Raw genomic sequence first — 10,907 nt, 5'->3', positions numbered from 1 at the left:
GTTGTTGTTGTTGAGAGAGATACACATCTCGTGAGAGTGAGACTATACAGCCATACATAAATACATAATAATGGTATAAGTAAACGTGAGCCTTTTGACTATTTAAAGATTTACATAATAGTCTTATAAATAGAGAATTTTTAATTTGAAATAATACATATCTGTTTTGTAGATATTTTGCAGTTGAATGATCGCAAAAAGTTTGTCGCTTTGTCGGCGAAGGCGTTTGAGAAATGCCGGATTTTGTTTGTACACGAATGCTCAAAAAAAAAGTGTAATGCTTTTAATGTTCATTTATGTAAATGTGTCTCAATTTACCTGTAAACTTTCATATTTTTACAAGCTTTTATTTAACTTGCTATATGTATGTTGGTTTTGGAATCTTGCAGCTCAAAGCAAACCCCAAATCGAGCTAAATAACTTCAGCTGGATCGTATTTGAACCTCGATCGTTCCGCTATTTACCCCAGACTACAATAAGGAGAGGTAAAATATGTATTCAGCCGTTTGCAAATCGTATAGCGAATGAGAGCATGACAGCAACTTCGGGAGTGAGGTTAATTTCTTAAATTTTTTATTACTTTATATTTTCACCATTTAAGAGAAAATAGTCTTACAGATTCCAACATTATTAATGGTAAGGTTTGTTTCGCATTATTATTGAAAAAAAAATTCAGTCGAATTTTCAAAATATTATTTTTTTAGGCAGTACAAAATACATATAATTTCGACGTGTAACCATAACGAATCCTATGACACGATAAGCGAAGACCGGGCTTCCAGTCGTCCTAGACGTGAATAACCAGAAACTCGTTAAGATGAGAGAGAGAGAGAAAGAGAGAGAGAGAGAGAGAGATCTGACTCTATAACAAACGCGCATTAGTCAAAACTTGCACCACAACTTCCTGTTACGAATTTCCGTTCCATTTCCCAACAAAATCCTATTCTCTAACTGCGGAGTAATTTTATCGAAAAATTTGTCTTTGACCCATAAAATGGTGACGTAATCTGTTGTTTATGCCAGTTTAAACCCACATGAACTGTGTGGTTAAGTTTAATTGTCGATTAAAAGTCGTAAACGACATGTTTGTCTTTCATAACTGTAGGATGATATTCCTATCGTTTGGGTAACAATTAAATTCAACGTACATACAAATGCACAATACACGTCTATTTTTTTTTACATTTATCTTCATAATTAATTTGTAATTGAGTTGACTGTAGACAAACTTCAGTGGTTAAGAACGGCTTTCCTTTGTGTTCTGTATTATTTTATTATATGCCATAGTTAAATAAAATAAAAACGCTTAATTAAGTAAGTAAGTTTCATTTGTCGTTAGAGAGATTTTATTTCATTTAATTCGCCACAAAAAGATAGTGTCCTTGCAGTAAACCGTTTAGAAATTCCTTAATCGAATCGGCCGTTTCTGGGTGCACCATTAGGTAATGGTTATCGTAATAATACATTGTCATCCCAAACAATACGTGTGTAGAAAATTTCAGCTCAATCGGTTGAAGATATCTGCTTCAAAATTGACATATTATAACAATCTGCCGGAACATACATACATTTGCATGTTATATAAAAGCGTGTGAAAAGTTTATTTTACGGAATCCTCGGTTCTTTAATTCATTCATTCTTTTTTTTTTAGCATAAACACAATTATAATATTTATGTATAAGTACTTTTAATGTACTTACAAATTACTATATTACAGAAAAAAAATGGTTGCCTGTAAAGTCGGTTTTACGGGCGAAGATTTTACGTGACAACGTCTTTTTACGCGCGCGGCAGACCGATCATAGTTGAGTGGGAGAGAGACGCAAGGCATTCGGCGGGCCTCTCTCTCGTTCGGTGACTCATCGTAACGTTACCGGGCGTTACACTTTTTCATAAGTGACTCCCAGCCGCAACCTAATTTAAGACGTTGTCACGTCAAAAAAACTGTAGATACGAGTATAAACCAATTATGGTAAGCCCCTGAAATAATGAAGACTTCTCTCATCTGTGCGATTTCCCGGTTCCTTCTGCCACCATTGAGCATCGAAGTCCAGGGCCCTCTTTTCCTCTTCCCCTTCGCACGGTCATCGGCATCCTTCCAGACCATTGTCACGCATAATCATCCTTGACATGATAGGGACCATTACTGAATACAAGCTTTTATTTATTGTTTTCCGTCTGTGATAAATTCTTGCAAGTTACATTTCACACCTATTTCCAGTTGACCTACAGAGTTGAAATATCCCACATCGCTTCAGTTTCCATGACAATGCATTATTATAATAAGCATGACGTGATTGTGCAGCCCAGATCGGCTCCAAAGGACTGTTCAACCGTTTTCAGCACGGATATTATTTTTTTTTGGCAGACGTTAAATGCCAACAATAAAAGCTTGTGGCTAAAATGTCATTTTTGTAAAAAAAACTTGTTTCAATTATTTTCTTTCGGCATATGTTGGATTCGAAATTGTAGTTTTCAGCATTTAGCTTTGAGAAATTTGACGTTGAAGTGGGACATACAGTTTTATTATATAACTTCCTGTACACTTGTATGAGAGACAATATATCAGAGCGTTATCCGAGACACTCGTGTCTTTTAATTCCCTTGAGTCCCCCTTGCCTCACCTCAACGTAAATAATTGCCTCTGACGGTCTAATTACTGAATTGTGAAGAATTTCTGACTTAGAACTCTGGGTAGAAAATTGCCAGTAGATCTACTAGTAAGACTACTCAGTAGGTCTATTGGCAACGCAGGGCAATGAAAGCCATCTATCAATCCGGTAGGTATGCAATAAGACATTCCGGGTTGAAGGGTTAGCTTCTGTAATTACATATACAAGACGTATGGAGCCCACTGACCATTCATAACCCTTTACTCATTATATTTGACAGTGACGTTGGGAAAGCTCATTTGTATATGAAACATGTAAAATACCATATCAGCTTCCTGCGTAATAATTTATTTAAAACTAACCCGAGAATAGACATTGTCCAGCATCAAGTTTATTTGATAGACAAATTAAAATTTCAATATTCATTTCGCTACAACTTTTGAACGGCTGAACCGATTTTCATGAAGCATGGCTAAGAACACTCTGTATAAAATTCTCTATGACACAAAAAAAAAACTAAACGAAAATCGGTTCATACGTTTGGGAGCTACGATCCGTGGCATCGTACAGATACACAGATAGACATGTTAAACTTAAAACACCCCTCTTTTTGCGTCGGGTAAAAATACGGGTCACGAGTGATTTATCGACGGAAAATTCGATTGTTTAATTACTATCTCTGTTAATCTACCTAATAGTTGACTGGTAGAGAATGCCAATATAACGGTAAGTCCACCTTTTGAACATATATTTTTTTTTGTAATTTTGTGCAAGTAAAGTTTTTAAATAAATAAATATTTAAGCGTTTTCTTGTTTACTTTCTCAGCCGTTGAGCGTCATTGCCCAGGGTCCTTTTCGTCTCCACTTCGCACGATCGTTGGCATCCCTGGTTGTCAGACCATTGGCACGCATATAGCCTATAGCAATCTTGACGAAATCAAGCGAGCATTTCTCGGGTTTGCCTCTTCTGCCGGGGCCAGACATTTGTTCCCAATAGCTTGTAAATTAACCTATTGTAAACAACGGCTGTAGTATCTAAAGCTAAGATTTCAGTTTTGTTATAGCAACAATAGTACACAATGGGCTCTGCATTAGGATGACCACAAACATTCTATTGGGAAACATTTCTATAGAACAATGTTCCTCAATTAGTCCCCACAAATTTGGTTGCCCTGAAAATAGCGAAGGTACAGAGTTATAGCTATATTTTTGTTAGTTCCATAAATATATCAACATCTGTACGGTTGGTTGGATTGATTTTCAATGTGTGCCTAGAATACCGTGTGTTTAATCATCATAGAAGATAAAATGTACTTAATTTAATTAATTTTGATCTATGACTTTTGTCGACATTTTAACAGATAAAATCTATACTATTATTATAAAGAAGTAAGCGTTTGTGAGTTAGAGAGTATGTTTGAGGCGGGTAATCTCCGAAACTACCGAACCGATTTCAAAAATTCTTTCACCATTAGTTAGGTACATTATCCAAGATTGCTATAGGCTATATTTTATCTCAAAATTCCTATGGGAGCAAAGCCCGGGGCTTCTCTATGTCTTGTAAATTATATAAAAAAGCTACAAATCAAAATACTATAAAACGCTAATCTACACGATACAGTTATTTAGAGATAAGATTATAAAAATAGTTTTATTATTTTTATAAGTTACTAGCTTTTTCCAGCGACTGCGCCCGCGTGTATTTCCCACGGGAACAGTATTTTTCCGGGATGAAAAATACTGTTACCCTATGTCCTTCTCCATAATTCCAACTACATGTATGCAAAAAAAAAATTGAAGATTGGTTGAGATGCAAAACAATATCAGATGAGCGTGAAGAGGTAACAAATAAACTTACTTTCCAATTTATAATATTGGTTAGGATTCGGTATTCTGTTAGTATTGTCGACTTATATGAGACGTTTTCTGTACAATAATTATTTTGTGATTAAACTAATTAAGACATTTCACGAGTGTTGCGTAGTTTCCGTCTGTCTTAATGTATTGTTTATTTTTCACTGACATTTCAATCACATAATTAATGATGTTGACAAAAAATAACTTACAAGGGCTAAGAAATCCAGACAGTGTGTACATTATTAACTTATTTTAAATCCTGTGTGTAGCTAGACTACTTAATAATCCAAAGCCTTCTCTAAGATCCTAGTTAACCTTAATATGTAAGGCAAAACCAAGAACAGGACCCGCTTTTTGCCAAAGTCGGGTCGGGGACGCGGTCACTGGGCAAGTGTTACGAGGGTTTATGCGAGAGTGAGACAATTTTTTATGTCTTCACGTCTTCTTTACAGTTGGTCCTATGAATACAATATATCACATGAAAAATTGTCCAACCGGTCGGACTAGGCATTCGGACCGGGTTTAGGGGGAGCGACCTTTAGATAGACTATGTACTTCAAGGCTTTGTCTGCCTCGTAAGGATGGAGATGTGATACATGTGTGATCAAGGAGGATGTGACAACGTGTGTATGACGATGTGACCACTTATAAATGTGTCTGACAACTACAGATGCCGAAGACAGTGCGAAGTGGAGAAGAAAATGTAGAAAAAAAAAAGTGGAGGAAGAAACAGAGAAAGCGCTCAGATAAGATTAAGTATAAGTATTTGACTAGTTTTTATATCCCGTCTGTCTTTCTGTCCGCTTTTTTGTACTCAAATATTGCAATTTAAATTTCACTCGACTTTCTCTTACTCTATTTGATTTTTTTCACGTCGCTTCAGTTTCTGTGACAATGTTAATGAGATAGGTCTACAAATCAACTTGGGGTAAAAATATTTTTTTTGTATGTATGTAATACATTCATACGTGAAAATTTTCGAACGAATGGTCTAATTTTGTTGAAATTTAAAAATTATGTAGTATCTGTCAATATAATTTTTAAGTTCGTTGGGCAACTAAACCGGTTAAGTCGTGTTTTAAAATATTCACAATTTTGTAAAAAAAAATATTGTGTTCGCGAACATAATACATTTTTCAATTAGGTGCATTCAGGATATGCTCCCAATAAGGGACCTCTTCAATACTTTACTGCACAGACCTGATTTTTTGTCACACATTAAATGCATTAAGATACCTATCTCTCTCTGACGACAATAAAAGCTTGTGTCAAAAAGAAAGCGTCAAAGAGAAGCTTGTGTCAAATTTTAGTAACAAGATAATTTATGAGTAAATAAATTATGTCTAAGCAAGAGTTTATTGCTTAATCTTGCATACTAAGATCCAAACGTGTGTCCGTAGCATATCGCGTGCGCTGTTAGAATTAAATAACAATTTGTCATAGTTCCTCTGTGTTATGTCATATGAATCATTACATGCGTTCACATCACATGGTGTATAGATGCCCTGATATTTCAGGTATCTGATGTAATCATGTTGAGTTAATTTATCAATTCCAGACATAGTTAAATTACAATATTTTTGAGGTTACGGGAGTAACAGTAATCATCCTTGACAACAACTGCATTAAAAATTATTATTATATATTTCATGTCAATATTTTTTCAATAAAATCGATCTATTGTATCCAGCTTTTTGATAAGAAACGAGAGATTTGTGAATTTCCGTTTTAATACTGGTTAAAAACACAACCTTTCACAGTACAGATTCAAAAAAGGATTAATGGAATCATTAACTTAATTTTTTTTTCTCAATACGTTATTTTGTAAGTACTTACTTGTATATGTTACGCAACACAAACACTTCTGCATTTTTTTTTAATTTTTAGTTACAGTTCTTTAATACTGACTGTCAGCAACACACGTAGGTAATTATATTTAGTAATCTGTGGATAGCGTTGTTGGTTGCACTTTTAGAAATAGAATTATGTTGTCAATCTAGATTAAGTTTTATGAGTGTAATCGTTTCCTGACCCAAATAAATAAAATAAAATAAAAAGAATCAAGTATTTATTCATTCATTCATTTCATTTATTTCTTTGGTAATAAGTATAAACAATCTCCTTCTTCATAGTCATATTTCCTCATTGCTGAGGATCGTGGTCATTGCGTGGAAAGAAACACACTATTAATGGAGTGTGTTTGCCATTGCCATTGCCTTCTCCATTACACACACAAGTTAATAATCAAACAGTCTGCAAGGCTTCCTCACGATGTTTTCCTTCATCGGATGCAAGTGGTGGTCTATGAAAACAACTATACATGAGCCAGTTTGGTAGTACCTAGACAAATTTATGTGGCACGAGTAGGATTTGAACCTGGGACCTTTCGATCCAAAGGCGTGAGTCGTAACCATTACACCACCATCGCTTAAAATATAATCGATATAATATATTTCTCGCTTTGATTACTCCGATTCAGATTCAATATACTTCAAATTACAAAAGCAAATAATTCATTTCCTCTTTGCAGCGATCATTACAGCATAATTAATGGTCTTTCTGACAAATAGCCTTAACTCGACAACAATAGGTATTATTAGTATCGGAGATGAGTAATTGACAGCCGAATAGCGAGGAGGTCGTGGGTTCGTTCCCAGACGAATTTTTGACGTGCCTATCACCCACTGGCTGTGAAGGGCGTCGATGTAAATTATGGAAAGTGCAGCATTATAACCATTTTTAAATGAATAGCTGAGGCTTGCGGCTTCACTTTATTGTTTAATTTTTAATAAAAATAACCCTGGGTTCAACTTCTAAAGAGTTTTTTGAAGTGAAAACTTTTTTAGCGGCGTTGTGCACTTTTTGTGATGGGTAATATAATGTTAAACTCGTGTCAGGACACGCGTAAGACGTCACAAAATGCACAACGTTAATATTCAAGTTTTCACTTCTGCCGGCAGTGCCGGAGTGCAACTCGTTTTTGTTTTGTTTAATTTATTTAATCTTTCTCTTTTCATCCGAAGGTTGGCTGGAAGAAAACGACAAGTCCGCCTTTGCGCACATTTATGTTCATCAGACTTCATCTGTCTATCTATGTAACTAAAAACACCCAACCGTTTTCGACACAACCTGCAAAAGTAACATTTGTAACCGACTAATGTAAACCCAGACTTATTTTTTTATTACCAGGATTATACTAAACCATTTAAATAGGTACATATAATTTTTCATTGAAATTTTGTGTTCTTGATGGCGCCACATGTGACTTTTATTTTAAGAACCGACAAAAATAAATTTAATTGCTTTATTGTATGGTTATAATTTTGTAAACCGAATTTATTTGCTAAACCTAATGGGGTTATACTTTGCATAATATTTACGTTATATGATTCTGAGTCGTAGATAAAGTATATACGTTTCTGTATTTTTCATATTTTGAGTGTCAAGTTGTCACGATTCAATTTAAATATACTTATTTGATATACAAAGTCTGTTTGGTTGTGAAAAATTATATTATATATTTATGTACACAATATATAACAACTTACAAAAAAGAAACCAAGTGAGGGTGAATTTCACGAGCGTTTGAACGCGGGGTGTAGCGTTTCATTAGTGTCCATAATTGTTTTTGAATAAAGAATTTTTTTAATTTATAAAATTAACATTGTACCAGTACTTTATACTTATTTATAAAATAGGATAATTAAATTGATCACTGTGTATGGTACAATTTAATAAACACTAATGACAATCCGCGGCGGAAATCAAAAAGCTCGTGAAATTCACCCGTGAAGAGTTTTAATGGAAAAATTCTATAAAAGTATTCTATAGAAATTTCTTCCAGTCGAAAATGGAAAGAGAAAAGGGTATGTAAACTGTAGCGTTAAGTTCCCATATAAATGCCTTCTTCATAGCATGTCAACTCGGAATATAACCTAGAATAACACATAGGGTACACTTTATCCCGAAATTCCTATGGGAGCGAAGCATCGGGGCGCTGCTAGTATTGTACATATCAGTGCAGACTGACCGACTGATTAGTATGGATGCAATATAGAGTTGATGAGTAAGATTCTCATAAAACAAGTCACGATTTGTTTAAGGGCTAACTCAATCTGTGTGATATGCCTTTTATATATTTTTTACTGCTTTTAACGTATTTCTAACTAGCTTTTGCCCGCGGCTTCGCACGCGTGTTTTTCAGTTCTTAAAAGGAATCTAAGTAAAATTTCAGTTATTCTTTTATCGCGTATTCTAATACTGGTAAAATTTATTTATGAATATGATCCTAATTCGTATTTTTTGTCATGTTTAGTTCAATTCCCCGTTACCCGTTACGATTTCCGCTACGTGTATTGTTCCGAAACTTGTCCTGTCCCGTTTCCTGCAAATTGTCCTATGTCGTTTCCCGTAACGTGTCCAATCCATGTCTCGTTACGTGTCCCCTCTCCCGTTTCCCGTAACGCGTGCCGAACATGTCATGGACCTGAACCTCTTTTCAAAAATAGTAAAGTTTCGCATATACTTCCACCCCAACATCATTCCTCATGAGAAGCAATTTTCAAAATCTAGTTATTGCGATATTAGTCTTTCAATTATCTTACGGGAACCTGACCATTTACCGGGATGAAATGTATCTAAGACGTTAACCCGATATATAAGGTACCTACATACCAAATTTCAAGCAAATCGGTCCAGTACATTTCGAGTGATGCGCGTTCAGACAGACAGACAGAAATTTCCAAAACTATATATTCGTCATCTATATCACTAACTAAGTATATTCCATGAAGAATTAAAAAAATATATCCAATGTACAAATTTGGCGTTTCTTCAATTTTATTATATGTATTGATGATGATGATATTGATAATGAAGTATGTTCTGTAGGTTTGTACTTATACGATGCGATCTGTTTATGGAACACATAAAATTTAAATGGAATAAATATGTATTTGTTATAAAATATAGTATCGTTGAGTTAGTATCCCATAACACAAGTCTCGAACTTACTTTGGGGCTAGCTCAATCTGTGTGATTTGTCCTAATATATATATTTATTTATTTATATTTATTTTAATACACATGAGCAAAGTCGCGGGCAAAAGCCAGATGCCCATAGGATGTAGACGTTAACCTTTGCAACCTTATGATTACCAATTTACACACTAAACACGTTAACCATTTGTAGTAATTTGAGGAATGTATATTGGTCTTTGCTAATTTCTACAAAATACATATATATATAAATCCCTTCAGTTGCCGTCGACATTAAGTAGATAATGTTTGCCGTGGGTCGAGCCGTGTGTACAACACCTTATATGTGTTATTTTAAAAAAAGATCACTTTCTGTTTAATGCTTTCTATGTTATTCTAAACGACCGGAAATATTTTTTTTTTTTTGAAATATATTAAATGTACAGACACACTTTTACTGTTTCAAATGTATTGATTAATTAATTTTGGTCTTTAATAATATGAAGGATTCCTTTAGAAATTAAATTTGCATTCCTAAATGGGTGGTTCGCAGAGCGTTTCGACCGCTGCGGCTGCGCGGTCATTACAATTCGTCAATTTTCTTGACGAAGGAATCAGTTCCAAAATCAGTCATTCATAAAATTGACATTACTACAGTATTAATGTACAGTCATATAGTAAAACTCATTCTTGTCTTTGTTAAACTTTGAAAAATTGTAATGACAGCGCGATCGCAGCAATCGAAACGCTCTGCGATCCATCCAAATGCGCGTTACCCTAATTAATAGTACCTACCTATCATGTTACTTGAGAGCAGTTCGTGAGAAAATTAACTCGATTCACATACAAGTAGAATACACAGACGCATATGATCCATCAAAACGGAATGTACTAGAAAGGTCAAGGCCATTGTAGTGCAGCAATTGACATGAAGATATGTATCCGTAGACGAGAGCACAAAATAATATGGTTACAGAAGAGAGGCGGTGTTCTGAACTTCCTTTCGACTAAGATTTTTGATAAAAGTATGGACAAATTATATAAACACATGTATATTTTTATATGTATATTTTTGTTATATATGTGTTTCGAATTTTTGTATATTTTGGTGTTTTGTCGCAGAAGGCTGATGATCAGTGCTAGGTATATTGTTCAGCATAACACTGAGCCTTCACGTTTTGCACGCACATTCCAGTTTTATTTGTGTTAAGTTAGTGTAGTAAAATGTCTTAGGGCGTGTGTATGCAATAGACTGTTCTATTGTATTCTATCAAACTCTTACTGCGAAATTTTTGCATGTTTATCAAAAATGAATGACCAAACAAAACATATGTGTATAAGTTCGCCTTTGAGTCAAGAAAATATGTTTAAGTAAACAAAATATATCCAAATGGTGATACATAATGTAAACTGCTTGCCTTTGTGGTACCTACCTCTCCTAAAAACATAGCACATATGCTG

This window comes from Plodia interpunctella, chromosome 26 (genome assembly GCF_027563975.2).
Source record: "Plodia interpunctella isolate USDA-ARS_2022_Savannah chromosome 26, ilPloInte3.2, whole genome shotgun sequence".
Lineage (NCBI taxonomy): Eukaryota > Metazoa > Arthropoda > Insecta > Lepidoptera > Pyralidae > Plodia > Plodia interpunctella.
The sequence above is the reverse complement of the archived record's forward strand: the minus strand, read 5'-3'. Positions refer to the sequence as shown.